Source organism: Adiantum capillus-veneris, chromosome 8, assembly GCF_014529385.1.
Source record: "Adiantum capillus-veneris isolate H3 chromosome 8, ASM1452938v2, whole genome shotgun sequence".
NCBI classification, from domain to species: Eukaryota; Viridiplantae; Streptophyta; class Polypodiopsida; order Polypodiales; family Pteridaceae; genus Adiantum; species Adiantum capillus-veneris.
The window spans coordinates 35,734,374-35,745,496 of NC_140938.1; the positions used below are offsets into that span (position 1 = coordinate 35,734,374).

An 11,123-nucleotide genomic window follows, 5' to 3' on the forward strand; every position below is an offset into this window, starting at 1 on the left:
TTTGTAGGGAATCTAGGTATGGGATGTTTACTCGAGGAGGTCACCTAAGAAAATTGTAATTTATTACGTGAGCTCAACGAAAGGGTATTTAAATTTCTTAAAACTTACAAATATATATATATACAGAAGGATAATATTTTTTGAAATTTGGAAAAACTTACACATTTGAAAAGAAATAGGTACACTATAATCCTTAAAAAATTCACAGATAAGGGGTTTTAAAAACATGTCTTCAACGCACGTGATATGGTAGGTTTACACATAGTGAACCCCCCGAGGATGTATAATTGTCCTTGACCTCGTGGGAAGCCAGGGAGACCTAACTTGCATTACCCAGTGATGAATGAAAGTGAAGAAACTATTTAACAACCAATGCTTCTGCAAAGACCAGATGTGGAAAGACCACCTCCACGAGGAGTGGAAAGAGTTTCACCTTTGCCAGATCCAAATTTGCATGTGGTAGAGGTGACAATTCAAATGAGGTGGACATGGAAGAAAATGGCATCAAGCATGGCCGTGGAAAAGGTAAGGAGAAAGAAGGATTCACATTGCAAAGTGAACACGATCAGCGGAAGAAGGAAAAACAGACCAAGGAAGCCAAGAAGACTTAACATCTTATCAACCTCTAAAACTTCCCTCTTGGACATGGTATCACCCCATATAACTTGTTGGAAGACATGAGAGGTAAGGGTCTTGATATCTCATTGCCTCAATTTCTTGCATTATGTCCCTAAATTAGGAGGGAATTAATGAAGGAAATTAGCACTAGGAGAAAGGTAAAAGAGAGTGTGCCTATTGTAGATATTGCACAAGCTGAAATGAATGAGGACATTACACCGATGCTAGATTGCTACAAGAAAGGAGGATTGGTTAGGAAAGGTCTAGTGGGTTTTCATTGATGACTTTTGCATTTATAGTTCAAAATCATTGCACTTACAGAGGGTAGAAGAAGGTTTGATGAAATTGTATGACATGGGAGGACAACTCAATCCTGACAAATGCCATATAAGTGAGTATGAGGTGACCTTGCTTGGCCACAAGGTTTCCTATCAAGGTATTGAGGTGGATCCTTCAAAGGCAAAGTCTCTTATTGAGTTATCATCACCCAAGAATTTCAAAGAGGTCATCTCATTCATTCAAAAGGTGAAGTACATGTCCGGTTTCATTCACTTAGCCTTGGAGTTACTTCACCCTTTGCAAAAGTTGACACAACAAGTAGACTTTGCATGGTTTGTTGAGCTTGAGGAGTACTTTTTGTAACATTAAAGTCATTTTTTCAGAGCTACCAACACTCATGGCTCCTTCTTGGGAGTACACATTCTTTGTTATCAATTGGTGATGTTCAATTACAACAAGATCCCCACAATACCAGGATATAGCCTATATATATTTCTAGTAGGGTCATGAATGCCTTGGAGAGAGGCTACACCAAAGCAAAACTCATGATGCTTTGTCTCATGTTTATAGTGAGAAAATTTAGATCCTACTTGTTGCCAAAACCCTTTGTAATACTCATTGTGGAATTTTTTTTCCCTTGGGTGTCATCTTAAATGAACCTTAGTGCTAGGATTTCAAAGTGGATTATGAAATTGCAAGAGTTTCAATACTCTTTCAAGGTAGAAGACAATGTGCATGAAAAACTGGTAGGGATTCTCACTTATAGGGTGCATGAGAGGGAGATTAAAGTACCTAAAGTAAATACCCTACCATTTCCACCACCTAAAAGTATCCCTAATGCATTTATCTTGTTCTTTGATAGAGATTTTTGACAAGACACATGTAAAGCAGGGGGAGGGTTGGTGTTTCTCAACCCAAGTGGAGAGGTGTTCATGAAAGAGAAGGTCAATCTACCAGGTTCAACAAGCAAGCAACAACAATGATGCAGAGTACGATATATTACTTCATGGTTTGAAGATGTGCATTAGTCAATGTATACAACATCTCATGGTAAAGGGGGATGCACTTCTCATTTTGAAGAAGATCTTAGGCATTTCGGCATGCAAAATTGAAATCCTAAGGAAAAGAGTTCATGTCATTTGTAGGTTGTTCAATCAATTTGAAGAGGTGCAACTATATCATATTCCTTGGAAACAAAATGAGGATGTTGATTTACTTGCACAATAGGCATTTGCATGTGTTGAGGAAGAAGTGAAGGTCCTCATGGTAGCAACAACTATCAAGCAATCGAGGTGCCATGGAATGGAGTCATTGGATTCCATTATTGGTGACATTTTGGAGGGGGAGTTTCCACAAGGCTTCACAACGGCTCAAAAAAGGGGGCTCATGAAGAAGACAAGCATTTATCTCTTCCAAGAACGCTCCCTCTATCAAAGAGAAAAGGATCAAGTGTGTAGAAGAGTTCCAAAAATTGAGAAAATTCTTGTCATTCTAGAAGGTTTACATGAGGAATCATGTGGTGGTCATTTTACCCATGAGTTAACTGTAAAATAGATTTTTCTTGCAGGCTATGTTTGGCCAAGCTTGCATGTTGATGTGCAACTTTGGTGTATAAGCTGTGACAATTGTCAGGTGAATGGAAACAAAAGATTGGTGCATGTTCCTAGGCAAATAGTGCTCACAAATGGACCCTTTGAAAAGTAGGTCATTGATGCTATGGGTTCACTACCTAGAACTTAAAATGGTAAGCTCTATATTCTAGTGGTTGTGGACTATATGACTATGGAAGCACAAAGTGTGGCAAATGTAAATGAGAGGACAATGAGCAAATTTGTCTACACTCACATTTGTTGAAGATTTGGTACACTTTTGGAGGTTATTTTTGATAATGGTCCAGGGTTTAGAAAGGGCCTACTCACAAACGTCTCTGAAGAGCTTCACATTCTACATCGTCACAATACACCCTACTATTCTTAGTCAAATGACTTGGTAGAAAAATCTAATGGTGTCATGACAAGCATCATCAACAAAAAGATGGTGGAAAACAAAACAAACTTGAGGGATTTATTCTTGGATAGAGCATTGTTTGCATATCAAACCACATAGAGGGAGGCCACAGAGTTCACACCATTTCACTTGGTCTAAGGTCAAGAGGCTGCTATCATGCTCAACATCAGCTAAGGTATTCTCAACCAACGCTTTTATCCCCCTAACAGATGTGACGGCAGAGCCGCTAATGAGCTCCTCTTCCAATTGGAGAAGTATTCTTAATGGGTTTAGCACCCGGGAATGGATAGTTACCTCACTAACCACGTCCACCTGTCCATGATTGACAACCTTAGTCAATCCCCACTTACCACCCCGCACTCACACATGATTCTTTTTGTTTTCTAATTACTATTTTCAAAAATGGTTTCTTTTAACTTTTCATCACAATGATCCTTTAATCAATTAATAAAGACAACATTCAAGAACATTCTTTTAGCAGAGAAACATCTTTAAACTTAAGGCAAGGTACTGTCAGTCAAAACATTGTCCTTAATAACCATGGACATTACTTTTCTTATTTCAAGACCACCTAAGGGTGAAAAAAACGGCACCCATTTCTTGTTCACAATCCGGGGTGGATAAACCCCCACCCAAGGTTCGGGGTGCCCATACACCAAACCAATTGCCCATACTACCGGGCAGCTCCCCTAGGATAACAACGGTATTATAGCTTATGTAGAAACATCAAGACATGGCACAAAGTCATAACTTATCGTTCATGGGGGTAACAGACTTATCCATGGTTGGAAAGCCATCAGTATTCATCAAAATATATAAAGGAGTCAAAGGTGTCTTGAGACAAGCTGTCTTAAGGATGATCAATCATATCTTTCCTAGATCAACCAGCCTTAATCCAAACAATTATTTCTTAATTTAGAAACAAATACACGTTGGTTTCTTAGAAGATGTCTTCCGTTTCAATCACTTTTACTTTTCCTAACTCCTTACTCCCTCTCTCATGTATGCAATGTTTAATGTTTAATGTTTTTTGAGAGACTTTTCTTTATAATTTCTATTTATCCCAATTAAGTTTACACTTAAAACAAAGTTCTTGATCTAATGTAATTACTTAAATTGACTAATTAATTATGCTATAATTATCACAAGTAAATAATAGTATTTATAGCTCTGGTAATTAACTTTTAATGATCCAAATTAGCTATCTAGTTTTCCCCTTTTATGTTCAACTAAAATTATCTTATGTAGGGTTAATTAAATAGATAACTTAGCTTTCTAATTTTGAGATAATTATCACCACTTATTTATAATGTATACTAACTTTGGTAAATAGCACATAGTTGTTTAAATTGATTAGCTATTTTTTTCTTTTAATTTCAGCTAAAACTAGTATTTTTTTACCTAGATAAATAGTTGGAGAGCTTTTTGAAATTAAGATAATTGTCATAGATTATGTATGATGTATTTTAACTTGATAAATAACCCATAATTATCTAGCTTGATTAGCTAAAGTTCCATATTTAATTTTAGCCAAAATAAATCTATTTTAGCTTAATTAAATATCTAGATTATCTTTTTGACAATAAGATAATTATCATGGCTTACTTATAATGTATTGTAACTTTGATAAATAGCACATAAATATCTAACATGATTAGCTAATTTTCCCCCCTTTATTTTCAGCTAGAATCAATCTGCTTTGGCTCAATTAAATAGTTAAATAAACTCTTTTGACCTTGAGCTAAATATCACGGCTTACTTATAGTGTATACTAACTCTGATAAATATCCTTTGATTATCTAACCTGATTAGCTAGTTTTTACCTTTTAATTTCCACTAAAGTCACTCTACTTTGGCTTAATTAAATAGCTAAATTAATTTTTTGACCTTAAGCTACCTATCACAGCCTACTTATTATGTATACTAACTTTGAAATATAGCACATAATTATCTAACTCAATTAGCTAGTTTTCCTTTTTTATTTTCTACTAAAATCAGTTTTTTTGGGCTTAATTAAATAGCTAGATTGTTTTTTCGACCTTAAGCTAAATATTATAGCCTACTTATGATGTATACTAACTCTTATAAATAGTAAACAATTATCTAACTTGAAAGCTAGTTACCCCTATATATTTTTAGCTAAATCAATTTGATTTGGCTTAATCAAATACATAGACTATTTTTTTGTTAATGAGGTAATTACCCCATGCTTGAAATAGTGTTTCCTAATTGTGACAATGAAATTATAAATATTTGAGCTAAATAAGTAGGTTTCCTATTAGTTTTCTTGCTCAAAATAGCTAATTTTTGTTTAATCAATCACAAAATTATGATATAATTTTTCTATCTTCTTAACAATTTAATCAAGCTCTAATAATTATATTTCACTAATCTAAGCTTAGTTAGTATATTTACTCTTAATATAATACTAAAATAGTTCATTTAAGTCCTAATTGTTAAGTATGGAGCCTGATTTACCCTTGTAATTTTCTGTGGTAAAAGCGCACATTTGTAATGCCCCCATTATGAGGAGAAGCCATCGTGCGTGAAGGAAAATCACTCACTGGAAACCAAAATTTTTGCGGACAAGAATCATGGGCAACTTTAGAGGCCCTCGATACTTTTTTTTCGCCGGAATATTATGGCCGGACGGCGGCCGGAAAGTGATCGGAAAACAACCGGTCGGTTGGCCGGCGGCCAGTAGTCAATGGACGATGGCCAGTGGTTGGAAGTCAATGGCCGGTGGCCGGTGGTCGGAAGTCAATGGCCGGTGGCCGGTGGCTGAATTCAATGGCTGGTGGCCGAATTCAAAAGCGGACTTGTCTTCTCAAGGGCGGCCACACATGGGCGGATTGGAGGGTCCAATTTGGACTTATTCGCACGAGGGCGGCTACACATGGCTGTCTCTCATAAGAGAGGGCAGCCCTTTTGGCCTATAAAAGGAGGCCATTTCTACACACATTTTATAGTGTGAAGTTGATGCAACAAGGTGAGTGTGAGGTGGTGAGAGTGAAGCAAGACGGGGGCTCTATTAAGGGTTTAATCCCTTTGTAAACTACTTCTTCTTTTGAAGTGCTAAAGCCATTGAGTGGCTGCTTTCCCGTGGACGTAGCCCACATTGGGTGAACCACGTATATCGTGTGTACTCTCTCTCTCTCTCTACTCTATAATCTCTTGTGTGTGAAATCTATCTCTCTCCATTAAGTAATCTACTCAAAAATCTATTTAGCTACGTCTTATTTCCTAACACTAATATGGCTTAATAAGTAACTAGATTAATATCCCTAATCTTAATCAACAAAATATTAAGAGTTAAAAGACTAATTTATTATGTAAAGAGGTTTAGCTTTCTTATTTAATCAGATTAATTAAGAAAATAGAGATAATTCTACATAATTTTTCTAGTTAAAAAGAGATTAGGCTAATTCTTGTTGATAATCAGCTAGAGTTCTTGATCTCCAGTGATTTTTAAGGAGGAATCCCAATCCCTGAGCGAGTATTTCTGAGCGGACAAGAAACCGAGCAAGCATAAGCAATGAAAAAGATTAGATTAAGATCTCAATGGTCACTCTATAGAGTATAGTGTAGCAAAGTAACCATGCTGCATCTCAAATAGTCTCAAACAAAAGATCCATACTCTTCCTTTAATGGTTCACACACACATTGATACACAATCATATCCTTGCTACGGAACCATCTTGCTGAGCATATTCCAAAAGTCTATTTGTGCAAACTTATTCTCCATGGTAAATTCACATGTTGCAAATTTCATAAGTTCGTGCACAAATAGATCAAAAGATGGTAACTCAAATGCCACATGTACATCATAATGCATAGGTAGCTCTTGAACTTGAACGATATCCATTGCTTGCTTGAGTGCCATGTGTAGGTTGCTTTGTGTGAAGGCATTGCATGTAGTATACCAGCTACCTTGGAGGGACCATCGGACTATTACTAGTGTGTCCTTCATCTGAATTCCTTGTGTGATTTCTATAGCAATGCGAACCTTCTAGAATTGACATTGGCCATGATTGAGAAGCAAGATTTGTTCACCACTACCAAGTTCTATAGCCTTTATCACATGCTCTCACATTAGAGTTAATGGATACAAATTGAATGTATTATTATTTCATAACGTTGTATCACAAAAGATATAGAAAGTGCATAGATGCTATCGCCAAACCTAAGAACAATCTTGTGGCCACATTGTCATCTATAAATGGTTATGTGTCTAGCCATGGTTGACTACAGGATGAGAAATTTCAAACTCCAAGAAAACCTTTTTGAGAAATCATAAAAAAGAGCAAAACCCCACAAGGTACATAGAACTTAAATCATAATAGAAATATTTAGCATCAAATTACATATTACAATCTATCTATCATTGTCTCTAAATGTCTAGAGCATTCCTTATGGAGAATCTAATCATCCACCCTTATATTAACTCCTTGGTTATCCAAGGTTATGCTCCCTCCCCTGAATCACACCTTGTGGTCATCAATATCAAAGCCATGGTAGATGCTTGGACAAGTAAAAGTGTGTGTGTGTGTGCACGGGCAATGTTGTGGAGGGGGAAGGAGGATTTCTCAATACATATTATTAGTTATAGAAGAAGTAGATTTCGTAGATCGTATTGGTAGATTGGAGCTAATATGAACAATGTATATTTGCAATCTTTGGTGTTAGATTGTACCTTATTGAAATTGGAGATAATTGTTTTTGAGTGAGTGACTCCATTTTGTCTAGCTCGCAAAAAAGATATTTCAGCGTATAATCATGACACTTGAAAAACGAAGAGGAAAAGGAAAATATCCCTCACATCACATACTTGAAAATAATAGTTTTCATGGACTATGGACACCCTTAGAGTTTTCATGGTGAGTTGCAAAAGAGGAGGCCCCAATCATGAGGACTTTGTGGACAAGGGTGGGAGAGGTGATGAACATCATAAGGTACTGTCAACATGACTGATAATCACCACTTGCATGCAACAGCTTGGCAATCAGCTCTTATGCAATGCCTTTACAATCACCTCGGCACCATCTTTCAACGAGAACAAAGATGAAGAGGTTGGATGTGTGTGTGTGTGTGTGTGTGTGTGTGAGAGAGAGAGAGAGAGAGAATGAGGTTCGTCTTCCACAGTTGTGGGATCACAGTTGAGGAATCTTTTCTCAGAGACCAGCCTTTCTGGTCGCGCATCAAAAATGACTTTGATGCATTGATGCCCTTGTTCAACAATCCCTACCTACACCTTCTTCTAGAGTTCCACAAAAGTGGGCCTGACTCCACCACTGAGCAGCGAGCTCTACATGGAAGGGGTGTGCATGCTCTCAACCAATCTATCCAATTACGCTCTCTCTCTCTCTCTCTCTCTCTCTCTCTCTCTCTCTCTCTCTCTCTCTCTCTCTCTCTCTCTCTCTCTCTCTCTCTCTCTCTCTCTCTCTCTCTCTCTCTCTCAGACTCAGTGACGCCTCTATAAGTCACTCACAATGCTCGAAAAACCTAGGTTTAGTGTAACCCCACCTACAAATTTAGAGATTTACCTCTAAATTTTATAGTTGAAGGTGAGAAAACCTCCAAATTTTGAAAAAAAATTAGTGTAAATTGGTATAGAAACCTTCAGATTTAGTCAGTTTACCTCTATTGTTTCTAACATGTAGGTTTGACAAGTTTTTGGAAAAAAGTTTTTTTCGAGCAGTGGTCACTCACTCTCAGTGGTCGAGTTTAGTGAATTTTCAGTGTCGTGTCTCTTGTTCACTCATAGGGCTTCTCTCTGTCACACACTCTTAGTGTCTTAGAAGCAAGTGAGTCTCTCTCTCTCTCTCTCTCTCTCTTGGAAAAAACTTTAGAAAGACATTTCAAAAACATAAGATACAAGCCAGTCCAAAAGACTCAAAAGTCCTTCAACATCCATCTTATTGATGGCTTCATCCACAGTGGCAATGCTCGTAGCATGTGTCTTATAAGAGTTCTATGATAGAAGTCAAAATTCATGAGCCTTCTTCCCCTCATGGCTTACGCACTAATTAGACACCTCTTCACTTCCTAACAACAGTAACATTGGTACGGTAATTGTGGTTCTGCATATCCTCCTTGCGTCTAAACCTCTGTGGTGGCTCCCAAACTCTTCTTGTTGTGCGGGATCTTACACAGACAACGTGAGAGTGAATGGCACATGAAACGCAGTACTGCATTTTGGTGTAAAGCTTGGAAAGTGCATACCCATCATAAATGAGAGCATCATGCACATCTCACAGAGCAACTTGTTCAACAATGTTCCTTACAAGAAACCGCTTGACAGCCTTGTCCTTGGGCCCACATCACCCACAGTTGGAGCACCTCATGTGGTTGGTGTGGCCTCTTCCATGCTTGTTAGGTCCACCGTTGCGATGCTTGACCATCATGACTGCTTATGCCGCAACTGCTTCTACTTTCTCTTCATCATGGAGATCTCTCTCTCTCTCTCTCTCTCTCTCTCTCTTTGTTTAGTGATATCTTTGGATTATTCTGATTAAACACCAATTTCAAGTGTTGTGCAGCATAAGGGAACCCTATGTTGACATGATAAGACATTAAACTTGCATTGTGAGAGAGCAGTTGACATGATAAGACATTACCCTATGTTGACATGATAAGACATTAAACTTGCATTGTGAGAGAGAAATTGACATGATAAGACATTACCCTATGTTGACATGATAAGACATCTTGAAATTGTTGTTTAATCAGAATAAGCCAAAGATATCACTAAACAAAGAGAGAGAGAGAGAGAGAGAGAACAATCTACTCAACCCGCAACCATGTTAAAGAGACCTAGCAGTTTAGATACAAGAGAGGACTAGCCAGTGATTATAGTTGGAAGCTAGCAAGCTAGCCATGCGGGCCGTGGCTACCATGACCGCCATGACCCTTATTGCAGTTGCCACCATGGCCCTTGCCCTGGTCGCCTCCATGGCCGTTGTTATAGCCTCCCTTGCCACCTTGAACACCATGCTGATCATAACCACCGCTGCCCTTGCCGCCATAGTGGCCCTTGTCCCCACCTGCTGCCAGAGGTGCCGCAGAGCCTAGAAAGGGGTTGATCTTTCTGCAATGGCGACAAAGCAGCTGCAAAACATCCTCCTAAGAGGAACTTATCGTGCTTTCTCTCACAAGGAATTCATACGGGTCTGCCATCATTGGGTTATAGCTGTCTTCCTGGCATGCCTGAGTGTCTGGTGAGGCCAACTCCAAGGGATGCTGTAGGCCGAAAGATGGCTCTCTCTCTTCTCCGGCATCCTCTTCATCGCTACTACTGCATTCGTGAGGCTCACCATCCCCATCACCAAAAGCATGGCAAGAAGCAACAGTGCCAGACCCTTGTTGCTACCCACATAGGAAGAGCTCGCCATTGCAGTAGTATGGCAGACTCAAATGCTACTGACTAGTGAATACCTTGCTAGAGGTTCAGAATGCAAGTGATGGATTCTCTCTCTTTCTCTCTCTCTCTCTCTCTCTCTCTCACTCAACTCTCTCAAAGAGCGCATGCCAGCACGCGCTCTTTGAGAGAGTTGAGTGAGAGAGAGAGAGAGAGAGAGAGAGAGAGAGTCTCTCAGCATACGTGGGGCAAGTGGCCACTCATGAGCATCCATGGCAAAGGGTGACTCTGCGAGAAGCGCAAGGGAAACCTACCCAAGAGGTCGACGAGCAGGCGGCCATCACTGAAGCGTGCGAAGGGGAAGCCCGGGAATGTCTGGCCGTAGGGGCGCTACATTGTTTGGGTCCCACCATTACTCGCTATCCCTAGAGCCCAACCATCTCTAAAATGTCCCATGTTCGTGACCTCACCGTCAGGTCCTTGCTCACAAAAAAACTCAAGTGTCGAGTGCTCTCCCTTGCAAGCAGCGCTTCTTCAAATACCCTCAACCCCACAGGCAGACTACTGCCTCCATCCTTTTCCTCCTCTCTCAGTAGAGCAGACATGGGAGTCAGTGCGTGATTTATGATTCATACATGCACCCCTGTACTCTGGTTTGAGTGTGCAATGAGTGCAATTATGGATCCTTCCAAGGGCGTTGCATCATCTGCGGAGGTACTAGCATTTCTCAGGCTTACTACTGCAAAGAGTGCACCCAGCAGGACAAGGATAGAGATGGTTGGCCCAAAATTGTGAACCTTGGTAGTGCCAAAACTGATTTGTTCAGTGAACTGTATGGTTTCAAAAAAAGATAGATCAGGCA

The 11,123-nt window shown here is 39.3% G+C and overlaps 2 pseudogenes; one reads left to right on the forward strand and one right to left on the reverse strand.

Moving 5' to 3' along the window:
- Positions 1–9,774: 9,774 nt before the first annotated feature.
- On the reverse strand, positions 9,775–10,295 carry LOC147451961 (uncharacterized; annotated as a pseudogene).
- Positions 10,296–10,317: 22 nt separating this feature from the next.
- On the forward strand, positions 10,318–11,115 carry LOC147451962 (uncharacterized; annotated as a pseudogene).
- The last annotated feature ends 8 nt before the right edge of the window (positions 11,116–11,123 follow it).